This window comes from Nomascus leucogenys, chromosome 21, assembly GCF_006542625.1.
Source record: "Nomascus leucogenys isolate Asia chromosome 21, Asia_NLE_v1, whole genome shotgun sequence".
NCBI classification, from domain to species: Eukaryota; Metazoa; Chordata; class Mammalia; order Primates; family Hylobatidae; genus Nomascus; species Nomascus leucogenys.
This window is the reverse complement of record NC_044401.1, coordinates 55,873,299-55,890,780: the sequence shown is the minus strand read 5'-3', so window position 1 is coordinate 55,890,780 and position 17,482 is coordinate 55,873,299. Positions and strand designations below refer to the sequence as shown.

The 17,482-nt window shown below is 42.6% G+C and overlaps 1 pseudogene; it reads left to right on the top strand.

Moving 5' to 3' along the window:
* Positions 1-16,280: 16,280 nt before the first annotated feature.
* On the top strand, positions 16,281-17,031 carry LOC100592771 (annotated as a pseudogene).
* Positions 17,032-17,482: the final 451 nt, after the last annotated feature.

Below are 17,482 nucleotides of genomic sequence, written 5' to 3'. Positions count from 1 at the left end.
TGAGATGGAGTCTCACTCTGTCACACAGGCTGGAGTGCAGTGGTGCCATCTTGGCTCACTGCAAACTCACCCCCCAGGTTCAAACAGTTTTCATGCCTCAGCCTCCGAGTAGCTGGGATTACAGGTGTGCACCACCACACCCAACTAATTTTTGTATTTTTAGTAGGGACGGGGTTTCACCATGTTGGCCAGGCTGATCTTGAACACCCAACCTCAAGTGATCCACCTGCCTTGGCCTTCCAAAGTGCTGGAGTTACAGGCATGAGCCACCGCACCCAGCCCCAGTGAGGTTATCTTGTATCTCCTCTCCTAGTACACAGATCAAGCCCAAATTCCATGGTCAGAGAGTGATTACAGGTCTCACACTCCCTTCTAAATAGACCAAAGGTTTCTTCTTTTCAAAACACAACTATGTGCAACTGAACAGATACTGATGAGACAGTGCAGAAGATTATGCAAAAAAAAGAATGTCAAGAGAGTTTTTTTCTATATAAAAGCAAGGAATTGTTTGCATAGGAAAACGTGTGCTGAAACCAATTAATTTTTTTCCTTTGCTTTTAAAAACACATTAGGATTTTCTTCCAAGCTTTACTGACTCATGAAACATATTAACTGTGGCAGGCTGAGTTTCAATTAAAGACAGAAGGCAAGGGTCATTTACCTACAACTAAATGCTTCTTCAATAATAATAGACTCGTGGGCAAATGGAACTTGCTGCAAGGAGAATATGACAATTTGTTCCCGTAGCTGTCATTTTTATTCAGACTCAAGTGGCTCCACACTAGAAAATCACATTAGCTCAAAGCATGATATGGAACCCACTATACCAAGAGATGTTTCTTGCATATAGGTAATTCCTTATCAACATTCGCAACCACAATGGCCGGGGGAAGAAAATACGCTAGCTTCTTGACAGAATGACTTAGCATATTTTAGTTTTATAAAAACCAGAATATTATCACAGATTAATCAAATTATTAAATTAAAATTACAGTCTACTTTTTAAAGCTTGTTATTACTCTTTGAAAGGAAGAATGCAAACAATAATAAAGCCATCAGACTCCCTGGTATAAAGCTGTGTAACTTGTTAAAAGCAACTACACCCAAAAAATACTGTAGTGGTGTTTAGGGTTGGATGACAAGAATTCTTTTCAAGAGAAAGTATCTCACAGGAAAAATAATTCAGATGGTATCTTAGGGCTCCTTCACAGCAGGTCACTTTGCATTCCCTACTCCCTTTTAAATGCTATCAACATTACACCCTCTCAGCCTTCCCTTCCTCTCCATTTCTCATATTTCTTGGTCTGTTCCCTTTGTTGATTTCAATCACTTGGCCCCTTCTAATTCCTCCTTGCCTTGAACCTTACTCCTGTCCTTTCTGCCTTACCTGATACACAAAAAGCAAAACTGCTCCTCACATAACAGTCCTGCATTTCTCCGGTGGTGGCACAAAGAAACAATTATTTCTTCAGACAAGGTTGGGTTACCCAGCAATTTCCCATGTCTTTCTTTTCTCAAAGATTTCTGTCTTTCCCTTTCTTTCTGTCTCCCACTCTCTCTCCCTCTCTCTCTCTCTCTCTCAAGCATCTGATCTGCGATAAAAGAATGAGGGTACAATTTGGTAGACTAAATCATAAGCAATTTTTAAACATTTCCCTAGAGTGATACTAGACATAACTTCTAACATATATAAGTGAAAATTAAATTCAAATCAACAATTACTGAGTGTCTCCCACCTGCTATGCCTCATGCTGGGAATAGAGGTCAACATAAGACTCGGGCTCTGCCATCAAGAAGAAAACATGGCAGAAATAGTAAAGAAATGCAAGGAATAGCAATCACCTCACAAACATCCCTTTAGCATCACCAACTGCAAAGAAATTCTCAGGATACTGAGCCTCTGTTTCCTCATATTTTAATATTTTAATATTAATATTAATATCATTTAACATGATATTAACAATAATACTTCACAGGATGATTGCTGTAAGAGTCAAACTAGAATGTGTGTGTGAATGTTGATTTATTTTGTTTTTGCAACATCCTGTGAATCTATAATTATTTCAAAATAAAGTTTTTTAAAAAAAATTTAAACAAGAATGTGATTGAACGTATCTTGCAACTGTGTAGTTCAATTTCAATTCTATTCAATCATCATTTATTCATCCAGGTCCTGTGCTAGGGAGATTGGAAATAAACAGGAAATCCATGATTCCTGAAACTAGAGCACCCAAGGGCCGAGGCAGTAGAGAGACACATGAAAAATATAATACAATGTGATATGTGTTGTACTAGATATACAGAAAATGTATCCAGTCTTAGATAAGAGATTAACTAATCCAATCAGGGTATGGAGGAAGGGAAAGAAGGAAAGAAACATCAAGGGATACTATGGAAACAGAGTGGGTAATAACGTGAGTAATCATCTCTCATTAAGGCCCTTTATGTACTAGTCACTATATTAGGCACTTTGCAGATAATATTCTCATAAACAAAGACAAGATGGAGGGTCCTCCTTCTTGAAAACATCCCACTCCATTAGCTTACAGAGTTTGGCCTTGGCGACTGCCAGGTCTAATGGCCTCAGGAGACTGACAGTCAACTACTCAAATGGAAAGAAAAAAACACTGAACCAGAAGTGAGAAGTGATAGGATGAGAAATCGTGCTCTGCTACTATGTGGCTCTAGGAATGTCCCTTAGCTCTCTGGTTCTTAGATTCCTCATCTGCAAAATGGGGATTTAATACCAGCTGACCATGCAAGGTTGTTGGGATAATGGGTGTGGAAAAGGCTTTGAAATCTGTCAAGTGTCTTCAGGGTAAGAGCCAGGCTGGAAATGTACCTGCCTACAGGGGCCAGGGAGGTAACAAAATTGAGCAAAGCAGGCCTGTGGGAACTCTGCCAATTGTATGAGTTAGCTATTCTTGCATAACAAATCATCCCACAACTTAGTGGCTTACATTAACAATGTATAATTACTTTTCACTATTTTGTGGGTTTTCTCAGCAGTTTTTCTGCTAGTTTTGCCTGGGCTCACTCATATGGTTCCATTGATTCGAAAGATTGCCTGGGGGCTGGGCTCATTTGGGATAGCAGGGCTGCTACTACTTGTTGCTAATGTTGAATGTTGCCATGTAGGAAATTGGGCTCCTTGTTGCCAGCCTATTTTTCTTGAAAAGTCAAAAGATTTGTACATGTAAGTGAATTTATATGTGTGTATAAATCTTTGAATTTGAAATATTAACTAATTTTTTAAATGGAAAACATCATGTGACTCTACAAAACATATCTATGGACTAGAAGATTTGGGGCTTGGGCCATCAATTAGTAACCTCCAAGTAATGTTTCCAGCTGGTCCTTACTTTTCTGTCCATTCTATTAGGTTTTCCTCAATCACAGGGAGCCATATCAGGCTCATCTGGGCTCTCTTCCTTAGTCCTGGTCCTTTTGGACAGTAGTTCTCAAAGTGAGGTTCCCCACACCAGTAGCATCAGCATCACCTCTGAATTTCTTAGAAATGCACATTATTGAGCCCCACCCCAGATCTACTGATTCTTATACTCTGTGGATGAAACTCAGGTATTGGGAAGACTTCACACTGGTTCTCAACCCTAGCTATGCACTGGAATCACCTGCAGAACTTTATAAAATATCAATGCCAAGGTACCAGCCACAGAGATTAAGATTTAAATGGTCTGGGATGCAGCCTGGACTTTAGGATTTTTCTTCGTTTTCTTATTATTTTTTTTTTCTAGTCAGTCTCTTGCTTATCCAGCCTTTAGAATTTTTAAATGACTCTAATTTGCAGCCATGGGACTTCACTTGGACCTTGAAACTAGGGGAAAAAAGAAGCTGGTTGAGACTCTACCTCTCTGGGGAAAAACACTGGGGAATTAGAACATTAGGAAATAAACTCACTTTTTTCTCTATTCATTTGTAATGGAGGCTTCCTTCCTTGAACTTCAAATATACCAGTATTTTGGTCATCCCCACAAAGCACAGTGCACAGGAATGAATGCAATTCAATGCTTTTCAGAACTTGTCTTTTGGAAGCCCTCTCCCCCTCCCCCCCTTCTCTCTCCCTCTCCCTCTCGAGTCTCATTCTGTAACCCAGACTATAGTTCAGTGGTGTGATCATAGCTCACTGTAACCTCGAACTCCTGGGGGGAAGGATCCTCCTTCCTCAGTCTCCTGAGTAGCTGGGACTGTATGCACACACCACTGTGCCTGATTAAATTTTTATTTTTTGTAGAGATGGGGTCTTGCTATATTGCACAGGCTGGTCTCAAACTCCTGGCCTCAAGTCATCATCCCACCTCAGACTCTCAAGTTGTTGGGATTACAGGCATGAGACACCATGCCTGGTTGAACTTTATTTTCTAATTTTAAAGAAATGTTGTTGGGAGAGGAAAGGAGAAAAAGAAAGCAGGATGGGTAGAATGTGAATATGTAAGAAAAGGGAGGGCCACATTCTGAACAAAAGAAACAACTTGAGCAAAGGGTGGAGGTGAATTCTGCAAGGAGTATTTAGAGAATGAGGAGACCATCTTACCTGGGGCAGAAGATATGTGTTGAGAAATGGAAGTAAATAAACTCAGATAGGTGGAATAAGAGTCTTACCTTAAACAGCCTTGAAGAAGACAACAGAGAGTATGTTAGAGTTCTCCAGAGAAACAGAACCAATAAGATGGAGATATATCTATACATGAATGGGCTCATGTAATTATAGAGGCTGACAATTTCTCTCTCTCTTTTATTTTTTAATATAGATGGAGTCTCACTATGTTGCCTAGGCTGGTCTTGAACTCCTGGGCTCAAGCGATCCTCCCACCTTTCACTCCCAAGGTGCTAGGATTACAGGCATGAGTCTGGCTGGCTGATAATTTCTAAGATCTGCAAGGTAAACTGGCAAGCTGGAGACCCAGGTGAGCCCTTGCAAAAAGGCAGGAAAAAGCTGATGTCCCAGTTCAAAGTCAGTCAGGCAGGCAAAGTTACTCTTAGCCCTTGTGTTCTACTCAGGCCTTCAACTGGTTTTATGAGGCCCACCCACATGAAAAGAGCAATATGCTTTACTCAGTCTACCAATTTAAATGCTAATGTCATCTGAAAAATACCTTCACAAAAACACCCAGAATAATGTTTGACCAAATATCTGAGTAACCATGGCCTAGTCAATTTGACACATAAAATTTATCATCACAGGGAATATGGACTTATATCTGTGGACTAGCATTTCCCAAATGCTATGATTCAAATGTCCCCTCCAAAAGTCATGTTGAAATTTAATTGCCATTTTGATGAGATTAAGAGGTAGGATGATAAACAGGTGATTAGAGAATCCCTCATGAAGAGATTAATGCTGTTACTACTGGATTGGGTTCCTCATAAAAAGGATAAGTTTGGCCCAATTTTCTCTCTGTGTCTTGTATGCTTGCTTACCATTCCCCCTTCTGCCATGGGATAATGCAACAGGAAGGCCCTCACCAGATGCCAGTGCCATGCTCTTGGACTTTCCAGCCTCAAGAACTGTTGAGTCAAATAAATTTCAATTATTTACAAGTTACCCAGTTTGTGGTATTCTGTTACAGCAACCCAAAATAGACTAAGACACAAAGTGTAGTTTATGAAGACCTAGGCCAATTAAATACTCCACCAAAAGAGGCTCTGTGAAAATACATGTCTTGGAAAACAATGCATACTAAGGCATATTAACACATCAAAGTTATGAATCATCCTGCAGGAAAGAAATGGTTTATAACTTTGTCAATTCTGGCATTTGATTACAATGCCAGTTTTTACTTAACACCTATTAATCTCCCATGGAACTAAAGTTTCACATAACATACTTTGAGAAAAGCTACTCTAAGCCGGTAGAAGATAACATGGATTTGGAATGTGGAAAGGGGCATGAAAACAGGATTTTAGTAAGATAAATTTGAAGTCATGTGCAGTGATATTAAAGTGGAAAGAGCCTAGAAGCTAGAGCCCTGCTAGGAAGCTACTTTAGCAATCCAGGTCTGAAGTGATAGAGGCTTGCATTTGGGTGGGAATGGGGCAGAAAAGGAAGATAATGAGCCATTTTATGGAAAGTGCTTGCATATATAGATTCTAAATAAAAAAAGAGTAGTAGAAAACTCCAAAGTTTGGAGCTTGGTAGGTGAAAGACTAAATAGCCACCAAAGGAAAGGCTGGTTCAGGGGCAAAATGTGATGTGTTCAGTTATTGATATGTTCAGTTTAGAATCACAGTAGAAAAGGTCTGTAAGAAATATCTAGCCATTTTTGGAACTATGAGGCTTGTGTGAAGGATGTCAAAATTATAGATCAATTTGGAAATCACCAGCATTGGGATGGAAACTAAGTCATAAGATTAAACTCTTACTCTCCTTCCCATTTCCCTCAGCTAGACCAATCCCTTCTCTTTGCAAGCGGCTTCATTTTCAGGGGCATGCTTCCCCAATCAGCCTCAGGTCCTCTTGATAAGCCTCACAAAGAAGCACTTTTAATTATAGTCATTCCTGAACGCAGCTCTGCTCTGTATAGTGGCAACCATGCACCATCAGCAGGAAGTTTACGAAAATAAGCCCTGGAAGGAGTTCCTTAGATATACAAGGAAAATTAACTTTGCAATGTTACCACATTTACAGAACACAAGTCAACTGTAGACAGAAATATTCTGCTCTCATTACATGCCAAACCAATGGCACATACCCTCTACTGCAGAACCTCAATATTATATAATCCCAAAGCTGAAGGTATCCATACACAGTAGGTTTTAGACAAATTTCATAAGCTAAAAAACATGCATTCTTCTGGAAGCTGGTACTTATGAAAATATGTTTGTGCATTGTCAATCAATTCTGCAAGGACTTACAAAGAGTCTTTGTGTACTTAGCCTTGCAATGACCCATGGTCTTTTCCCTTCTCCTCCACACTGGACCTCTGGAGTTGCACAGTCCCATATTTGAATCCTGTCAGCCCTATGGGCCATATGATTATGATTCTGAACAGGTTACTTAACTGCCCTGGGCCTTGGTTTTCTCACCTACAAAAATGTGATAAAAATATCTTATTCATTTGTTTATGCATTCATACATGCATTCATTCAGCAAATACTTTTCAGCTCCCACTTACGACTATACCAAGTCTTGAGCACTCTCACAGTGGCAAAAGAAGCAGGCATGGTCCCTAAAGGCAGTGAGCTTAAATCTTATTGGGTTTTTAAAAAAACCAAATGATGTATGCAGATTACAAGGTACAGTGGTTCATGCATAAAAGGGACTCAATAAACACCAGTTCCTTTCTTTCCTGTAGATCAGAGGACACAAACTCAAGTGCCTATGGTGGCCAACATAAAACATGTGCAGCAGTGGCAATGTGATATGTGACTGTGGCAATGTGATATGGAGAGCTCATGACTTCATTAAAGGGTAGAGACCCAGTCAGCATCGACTGATTGTTTCCAGAAGGGGATGCAGATTAAGTGTTCTCCCAGTTTTTAAAGAGAAGCAGGAAATATCCCTATATTTAAATGTTGACAACTAATTTCAAACCCTGGGTGGGCCAAATAAAATACATCTAACCTAGGGGCTGCCAGTTTGCAACCTCTATACAAGCTAACCCCAAGAAGGCAAGGCACTCAGATAACTCCCAGTTTTCAGTACTCTCTGGGGCATGATGCAGGAAGACTAATGGACCCTCAAGTAAAATCCTTATTTCACTCCAGCTTGGTCTCAATCAATCAGTATAACTCTCTTCATGCTCTGCTGAAACAGGAACCTGGAGTGACAGGATCATTATCAGCAGAGGAAAGAAAAATCTCACCATGGGTCATCAGCTTGCATTATAGAAATGAATATAAGGGCTAGACAGGAGGAAACAACGAAAAGGGACCCCAACAGAGAGGAGTGAAGCACAAGCAGTCCAGGCACCAAATTGTGCTGATCAGATTTAAAGGTATCTACCACAGGGACAATCACAAATACACCAGGAAGATTCTGCCAGCACTTTCAGGTGATATTTTCTAGGGTGATATTCACTACTTTTACTGCTTCCTTTGTCTCTGACTCATTCTTTCCAGTTCAATCTATTTTGTTTATAGATTTAATATCTGGCACTATTCCTCCAAAGAGCTCATGATTTCCCTCTGTGCTCTCTTCCCCTTCCTGCTTCAGAGCAGGCCAGATGGAAAACCAAATAATAAACAGTGACAGATGTAAAAAGATTTGTATTACTTTGCTTTAAGGCCCCAAATGAAGGTGGTCCAATAGACTACTAGAATGGAGCTGCCTCATCCCTTCCAGAAAAGTCTAAGCATTATTAACTCTGACATTCACCTGGCTTTATAAACCCCAGTAATTATAATTGTGCTAGAGACTCGCATGCCCTCCTTTAATGTGTTTCTCTTGTTCAGCCATAGAAGGGTAACTGAGGATTCCATGAATCAGAGATGACCCTGATAGACCTGAGTCATCCCAGAAGTCCATCATATGCTCTGGGAAAACCAACATCCAGTAGTTTTTTTTACTGGCTGGGAAGATCTAGAAACAATAAAATGAGTACCCAGCCCCATTTCTTGATGTGTACAAGAGCCCTGTGGAAGAGATGTTGGACTCCGCCCACAATTGAGATATACAACCCTGTATGATGGACTGGGAGTTCCTTTAAAAAAAAAGGCTGGACTATAGAAGAGACAATGGGGCCACTAAAAGAAAATCACCATGAATGAAGGAGTCTGGCATCCTGGGCTGCTATAACGAAATGCCATAGACTAAGTAACTTAAGCAACACAAATTTATTTTCTCATAATTCTAGAGGCTGGAAGTCCAAGATCAAGGAGCCAGTATGGTTGGGTTTTGGTGAGGGCCTTCTTCCTGGCTTGCAGAAAGTGTCCTCACATAGCAGATTGAGACAGAAAGAGAGAATGGGAATCTTCCTCTTATAAAGCCAGAGTCCTATGTGATTAGGACACCACCCTTAATGCCTCACATAACCCTAATTACTTCCTAAACACCCTCGCTCCAGACAGAGTCACATAGCAGGTTAGGGCTTCAGCATATTAATTTGAGGAGGGGAGGGGAACACAATTCAGTCCATAGCAGTGGGCTAGAGAGAGCAGCACGATGTGGACATTGAAGGTTCCTAGAACAGTTGCCTGATTATCCCCCAATCCAGTAGGATTTTCTTCCCTACCCTCCATACTCAAGTGCTCCTTTGCTCTGGGAAAGAGAAGCTTAAAGCACGAAGAAGAGAATGTGTCCCTAGGGCTCAAGAGCTCAGCTATAGGAGCCTCCCCTGAAATAAATACCCAGGAGAAGGAAAATATTTCCCAGCTGCTTACAGCTGTGGAAGAATACTGGAGATCGGTATTCTGGGGGGAAAGTGTTGAGAGAAGAGGTCGGCAGCAACACAGGCTGTGCTGTGGTCCCTACCTGAGCAGGGTGCAGGTCAGCACCCAAAGGAGGCTGGCAGACAACTTGGTCAACAACTTGGGCCACTGATTGCTACGTTTGTTTGTTTGTTTGTTTGTATGCGTTATAGAGATGGGGTTTCACCATGTTGGCCAGGCTGGTCTTGAACTCCTGACCTCAAGCAATCCACCCACCTCGGCCTCCCAAAGTGTTGAGATTACAGGTGTGAGCCACCGCGCTGGGACTGGGCCACTGATTTCTAGACTGACTAGGCTTTCTGGTAGACATGGATTGAAGTATGGCTGTAAATGTCACATTTGTCTTCACTAGTGGGTAAGGCCAAGAGACATTTGTGCTACCGGCATTCTCCTAACACCCTACAGATCACTGACTCATAGAATCATCTTATCCCAAACTGCTTGAGAATCTAGATACAGGCTTTACTAACACTTTGCTAACAACAGTAACTTTTGCCGAAGTTTCAATTAAAAGTCAAATAGGAAAACTAAAAATCAGGCCGGGGTGATGGCTCACACCTGTAATCCCAGCACTTCGGGAGGCCAAGGCAGGCGAATCACCTGAGGCCAGGAGTTGGAGAACAGTCTGGCCAACATGGCAAAACCCCATCTCTACTAAAAATACAAAAATTACCTGGGCATGATGGCGCATGCCTATAGTCCCAGCTAATCAGGAGGCTGAGGCAGAAGAATCGCTTGAACCCGGGAGGCAGAGGTCGCAGTGAGCCGAGATTGCGCCACTATACTCCAACCTGGGAGACAAAGCGAGACTCCATCTCAAAAAAAAAAAAAAAAAGGAAAGCAAAAAATCATTTTGATTGTATTTCATGAGAATGAAAATGACTTTCATGGGAATCTGAGCTTGGTGGTACTCTACATATATGGCTGCAAATAGCCTGTACCTTGCCAAATGTCACAGGAACTTTTCAGTACTTATATTTCTTGACTTCTCTGGCAGCTGCTATTGTTGACAATTTCTTCCCTGATATTCTCTCTTCCTTTGACTTCTTCCTCTGGTCTCTCTGACCATCTTGTATACCATGGGTGGGCCTGATGCCAGTGAAGAGGCAGTAAGAAAAGAAAACACATCAACATGTGCCTATGGCACAGCAAGGAATAAAGTGGCTTCGGTGCCTTTACTTAGACTCTTGAGGGCTTTCCCCATCTGAAAAACAGTGAATTGAAGTTCAGATTTGAGAAAGGCTTCACTGACCCTTGAACTTTGGTTACAACTCCATGAGGAGGCAGAAGAACCTCCAGAGTGTACTCATTCGCTTTTATTATTCTCATTTCCTGTGCCTGTTCCACTGATTACTTGCAGGTTTCACAGAAAGCTGAAATGAAAGCCACATCGAACTTGTCCAACTGGTCATTCTTGCCAGGCTTTCAACCCAGACTAGCCCATTCTGGGCTGTCCGGGCCCACCACACCTCTTCGATCTTCTCACTGGACTCCTTGTCCCCCGGCATCCCCTGCTCAGCTCTTAGTACATCTCCCACAAGCCCTTCAAACTGCACATATGCAAAATTAAATTTATTGTCTTCTTCCACAGTCTGATCCTCCTCTCATATTCTCCTTTTTGCTCAACTGTCTGTCCATTAACGTAGCTAAACAAACTAGAAAGCCAAAACCCCAAGTTTCTTCAAATGCATATTTGAAGATACTTTAAGGATATGGAAGAATCATGCTGGGTCTTTGAAAGACCAATTTTATTATTGACTTGAAGGTGTGGTATGTGTTTATAGTCCTCATAGGGCTGTTGAATATGTCTTAAATCAGCTTTTCCTTCTCCATCCACACCATGACCTTGGTTCTTACTTACATTGCCTTTTTCCCGAACTACTACAACAATCTCTCATCTAGTCTCTCTCATTCACATTCTCATAAATGCTGCCAAAGTAATCTTTTCTGTTTCAAGTATTTGTAAATACTTTTTTCTTTTTTATAGAAGTCATATATGTTTATTGTAGACATTTCAGAAAAATCCTTGATAGTACAAAAAGACAATTACTAGTAGCATTGTATTGTATATACTTCTAGCCATTTTCTATGAATAGGCATACATCTTTATATTAAAAAACATTATATTATGCATATTCTTATATGCTCTACTTTTTTTTTAATTTTTTGAGACAGGGTCTTTCTCTGTCACCCAGGCTAGAGTGCAGAGACACAATAATAGCTCACTGTAGCCTTGACCTCCCAGTCTCAAGCTATCCTCTGACCTCAGCATCCCGAGGAGCGGGACTACAGGTGCACAGTACCATGCCCAGCTAATTTTTATATTTTTTGTAGGGACAGGGTTTTGCCACATTGCCCAGGCTGGCCTCGAACTTCTAATCTGCCTAAAGTTCTGGGATTATAGGCATGAGCCACCACACACAGCCTGCCCTACTTTTAAAAATTATAATTAAGAATTAGTCTTGGGAACAATTTTTCTATATCAGTAACACTCATTATCATTTTTATAATGAAAACAGCCCGGGCACGGTGTCTCATGCTTGTAATCCCAGCACTTCGGGAGGCCAAGACGGGCAGATCACCTGAGGTCAGGAGTTGGAGACCAGCCTGGCCAATATGGTGAAAGCCAATCTCTACTAAAAATACAAAAATTGGTTGGGCACGGTGGCTCACGCCTGTAATCCCAGAACTTTGGGAGGCCGAGGCGGGCGGATCACCTGAGGTCAGGAGTTGGAGATCAGCCTGGCCAACATGGTGAAAACCCGTCTCTACTAAAAATACAAAAATTAGCCCGGCGTTGTGGTGGGTGCCTGTAATTCCAGCTCCTCAGGAGGCTGACGCAGGAGAATCGCTTGAACCTGGGAGGCAGAGGTTGCAATGAGCCGAGATTGTGCCACCGGACTCTAGCCTGGGCAACAGAGACTCCATCTCAAAAAAAATAAAAAAATAAAAACAATACAAAAATTAGCCAGGCGTGATGGCAGGCGCCTATGATCCCCAGTTACTCAGGAGGCTGAGGCAGGAGAATCGCTTGAAGCCGGGAGGTGGAGGTTGCAGTGAGCTGAGATCACACCACTGCACTCCAGCCTAGGTGACAGAGTCAGACTCCATCTCAAAAACAAAAAAAAAAAAGAAAAGAAAGAAAGAAAACAGGGGATTTTATCCAATGGAAATAGCATCATTTGTTTAACCAACCCCCTACTACCTTTCTATATTTCCTAATATTAAAAAAATATTGGCCAAGCATGGTGGCTCATGCCTGTAATCCCAGCACTTTGGGAAGCCTAGGCGGGTGGATCACAAGGTCAGGAGATCAAGACCATCCTGGCCAACATGGTGAAAAACCCTGTCTCTACTAAAAATACAAAAATTAGCCAGGTGTAGTGGCACACGCCTGTAGTCCCAGCTACTCAGGAGGCTGAGGCAGGAGAATCACTTGAACCTGGGAGGCAGAGGTTGCAGTGAGCTGAGATCGCACCACTGCACTCCAGCCTGGGCGACAGAGCGAGACTCCACCTCAAAAAAAAAAAAAAAGCCAATGAGGATACATATTTAAGACTCTAAACCTGTTGCCAAATACTCTCCCAGAAAGGTCTTATCCAATATTTCTACCAGTAGAATGATCATTTTAATGTACAAGCCAGATTGTGACTCAAAGACTTGGAAAACAGTTGCAGGTTCAAGAACAGAAAAGCAGGCCAGGCATGATGGCTCACGCATGTAATCTCAGCAATTCAGGAGGCCCAGGCAGGAAAATTGCTTGAGGCCAGGAGTTCGAGATCAGCCTGGACAAAATAGGGAGACACCTGTCCCAGCGAAAATAAAAATAAAAATAAATAGCCAGGGGTAGTAGTCCCAGCTACTCTGGAGGCTGAAGTGAGGGGACTGCTTGAGCCCATCAGGAAGTGAAGGCTACAGTGAGCCATAAACGCACCACTGAACTCCAACCTGGGTGACAGAGCAAGACCCCATCTCAAAAAAAAAAAAAGAAAAAAGAGGCCAGGTGCGGTGGCTAACACTTATAATCCTAGCACTTTGGGAGGCTGAGGAAGGTGGATCACTTGAGGCCAGGAGTTTAAAACCAGCCATAGCCAACATGGTGAAACCCTGTCTCTACTAAAAATACAAAAAAAATTAGCTGGGCGTGGTGGCAGGCACCTGTAATCCCAGCTACTTGGGAGGCTGAGGCAGGAGAATCGCTTGAACACAGGAGATGGAGGTTGCAGTAAGCCAAGATTGCGCCACTGCACCCCAGCCTGGGTGACAGAGCAAGACTCCATCTCAAAAAAAAAAAAAAAAAAAAAAAAAAAAGAAAGAAAGAAAAAAGAAAGAGAGAGAGAACAGAAGAGCAGAGAAGGCCCAGAAACAAGACTGTCATAGTCATCTAGGCCATAGTGCCTCTAAGCGCAGTATGGCCCATTAGTCTTCTGGATGAACCAAGAAGACATTTTAAAATCCAAGTTCTTTAATTCTTACAGCAAATGCCAGCCCAAGGACTTTCATTTTTACATATGACTAAGTCCTTAATAGCTTCCTTTGTTCATTATTAACGGTAATTAAAATTTTATATTCACAAAGTAGTGCCAAGTATTGAAAACTTTGCTCTTCACAGAAAGTTTGGCAATGATGCAAATTTCTTGCTGCACATGTGAAAACATAGGTTGCTGGAGTTCCCACAATTTTCAAAGATTTTTTTTCAGTATGTTAAAGTGTAATGTTGTTTTTCTATTTTTAATTTTTTTTATTTTTTGTATTTTTTAGAGATTGGGTCTTGCTCTGTCACCCAGGCTGGAGTGCAGTGGTGAAATCATAGCTCACTGCACCTTGAACTCCTGGGCTCAAGTGATCCTCCAACTCAGCCTCCCAAGTAGCTAGGACTATAGGCACTTGCCAGCATGCCAGACTTGTTTTTCTATTTTTAATCATTTTGTTCATTAAACATGCTATGATGAAGCCATTTTTGGTTGTTATTTTGTTCCTCTTTCATTTTTTATTTCACCAAATTATTCCCCCACCAGAAGTGAAATGAATTTAGGATAGGTGTATCTTGGAGTCTTTTGACCCAATTAAGTGAGCATGTTCAAGAACTGATGGTCTAGATGCCTCCAAATCTCCCCACCCTGAGTCTATGTTTGTTTCCTAGATTTACTATATTGGCTATCTCCTAAGGAGAGCTGGTAAGTTACTGACTATAAGATGATCAGATGTTTGAAGGGAGGAACAAGAACAGAGCAACTAAAAGCAATTTTTTCTTTTCTTTTTTTTTGAGACAAAGTCTCGCTCTTCTCCTGCGAGGCTAAAGTGCAATGGCGCGATCCTGGCTCACTGCAACCTCTGCCTCCTGGGTTCAAGCGATTCTTCTGCCTCAGCCTCCCGAGTGGCTGGGATTACAGGCGCCTGCCACCACACCTGGCTAATTTTTGTATTTTTAGTTGAGATGGGCTTTTACCATGTTGGCCAGGCTAGTCTTGAACTCCTTACCTCAGGTGATCCGCCCGCCTCACCCTCCCAAAGTGCTGGGATTATAGGCGTGAGCCACCGCGCCCAGCCAACCGAAAGCAATTTTGAGGAAAGATGACAGGGAGGCTCAAAGACTCACTTCCCTCCCAACTCTGTTGCTTTTTTTGTTTCTTTGTTTTTGAGACAGGGTATTGCTCTGCTGCCCAGGCAGGAGTGCAGTGGCGTGATCACGGCTCACTGCAGCCTCAATCTTTCGGATTTAGGCGAGAGATTCAGCCCCCAAAGTTGCTGGGACCACAGGCATGCACCACCATGCCTGGCTGGTGAGTAGGCATACATCTATGTATAATTTTTTAAATGATAATTTTTTTTTAATTTGTAGAGACAGGGCCAACTCTCAGTTTTTGAAACACTGGTCTTACATTACAGAAGAATATATGCAGGACTCTGCTAAATATTAGTAGGGCTACGAGGTCTGAGCTACCGATGAGCCTAATCTAAGCATAAACAAGGCTGTGTTGAGAACTGCATTAACACTGTTCTGTGCTCGGCCCAAGCTACTCAGCCACTGACCTGCAGATTCATACTCTTTATTAAAATATGAAAGACTAGCAGAAAAGAGGAGACAGATCTTCCTATATAAGTTCCTATCCAAGGAAATGGAGACATCTGTACAATTGATTCTGGTGACAGGTTCAAAGCTTATTTTCCCATCTAGCCCTAGGAAGTCATGCTTTTAAAATGTATGGGATTTACCTTGACAAACAAAGCTTATAAAAGGATGTGGAAATCTGATTTCCACTAGCCCAATTTGCACTTCAACAGGGATTCTGTAATGTTACCAGCCTGAGAAAGAACTAATCTACTGAGTAATACATTTCCATTCCCTTATGGAGGAAGAGGAGAAAATTGGCTAAATCAGTACGACTTGATTTTGCTCACATTTCTACTGCCAAGAGTAGCATGGTTACTCACCAACAGGCCCTAGAAACACCCACACACTCACAGACATGTACTGCCAGGCATTTGTTAGGCTACAACCTAATGAGCTTGCCATTTTCAATTATCTAGGCTCATTATTCAGTAGCACCAAAATTGGGTTCACCGCAACAGTAGAATTTTATGTGCAGTACTAAGTCAGCTATGAATCACAAATAGTTACATTTCATCCAAGACAAAGCTCCAAAACCTTTTCTCTGCACATTCTCTGTGGTAGGTGAAATGACATCTATGAGAGTCCCTGGCAGACCACAGTAAGGGTAGCAGAGAATATGCGATGACTAAGGAAGAGAGAAAAGAAGAAAGGGACAAAGAGTGAAAAGAAGAGTGGAAAGAAAAGGGAGAAAGACTAAAAGTAATCAAACATTTAAAAAGACAAATGTGCCTCCAGAATCCGCGAACCCCAGTCGGAGACGCATCCCCAGCCCGCCACCATGGCTGCCTACAAATTGGTGCTGATCCAGCATGGCAAGAGCATGTGGAATCTGGAGAACCGCATCAGCAGCTGACCTGAGCCCAGCAGGTCATGAGGAGGCGAAGTGTGGCAGGCAGGTGCTGTGAGAAGCCAGCTGAGTTTGACATCTGCTTCACCTCAGTGCAGAAGAGAGTGATCCAGACTCTCTGGACAGTGCTAGATGCCATTCATCAGACGTGGCTGCCAGTAGTGAGGACTGGTGCCTCAATGAGAGGCACTATGGGGGTCTGACCAGTCTCAATAAAGCAGAAACTGCTGCAAAGCATGGTGAGGCCCAGCTGAAGATCTGGAGGCACTCCTATGATGTCCCACCACCTCTAATGGAGCCCAACCATCCTTTCTACAACAACATCAGTAAGGATCACAGGTTTGCACACCTCACTGAAGATCAGCTACCCTCCTGTGAGAGTCTGAAGGACACTATTGCCAGGGCTCTGCCCTTTTGGAATGAAGAAACAGTTCCCCAGATCAAGGAGGGGAAACAGGTGCTAATTGCAGCCCATGGCAACAGCCCCCGGGGCATTGTCAAGCATCTGGAGGGCCTCTCTGAAGAGGTTATCATGGAGCTGAACCTGCCCACTGGCATTCCCGTTGTCTATGAATTGGAGAAGAACTTGAAACCCATCAAGCCCATACAGTTCCTGGGGGAGGAAGAGACCATGCATAAAGCCATGGAAGCTGTAGCTGCCCAGGGCAAGGCCAAGAAGTAAAGGCCAGCGGGCAGGCTACTGTCCCCAGGAGCACCCTCCCTGCCCATCGCGTCCCTCTGCCCCTCCCTCCTGCACGTCACACTGACCACATCTGTAGGCATCTTGAGCTGTAGCTGCAGATGGGCACCAGTGGCTCCCATTTTCATTTTAGCCATTTTGTCTCCTGCACCCACTCCCTTCACACAATCTAGTCAGAACAGCACTTCTAGGGCACAGCTTCTCAGCCCAAGCTGTGGAAAAGCTCCTCTTGTCCAAGAGAGTTTAAAGGTAGTGACCTGGGTTTTTACAAGTGCTTTGTTCACTAAGGACTTGTGGGGAGGAACCATGCTAAGCTATGACCAATGAAGCAAGACAGCCTGTTAAGCCACTGCCTGGGGGCTCTAGTCATTCCAGTGGAAGATGAATATAACCTCTATGGTGATGTGACAACTGTTTCTTCCCTGACTCCAGA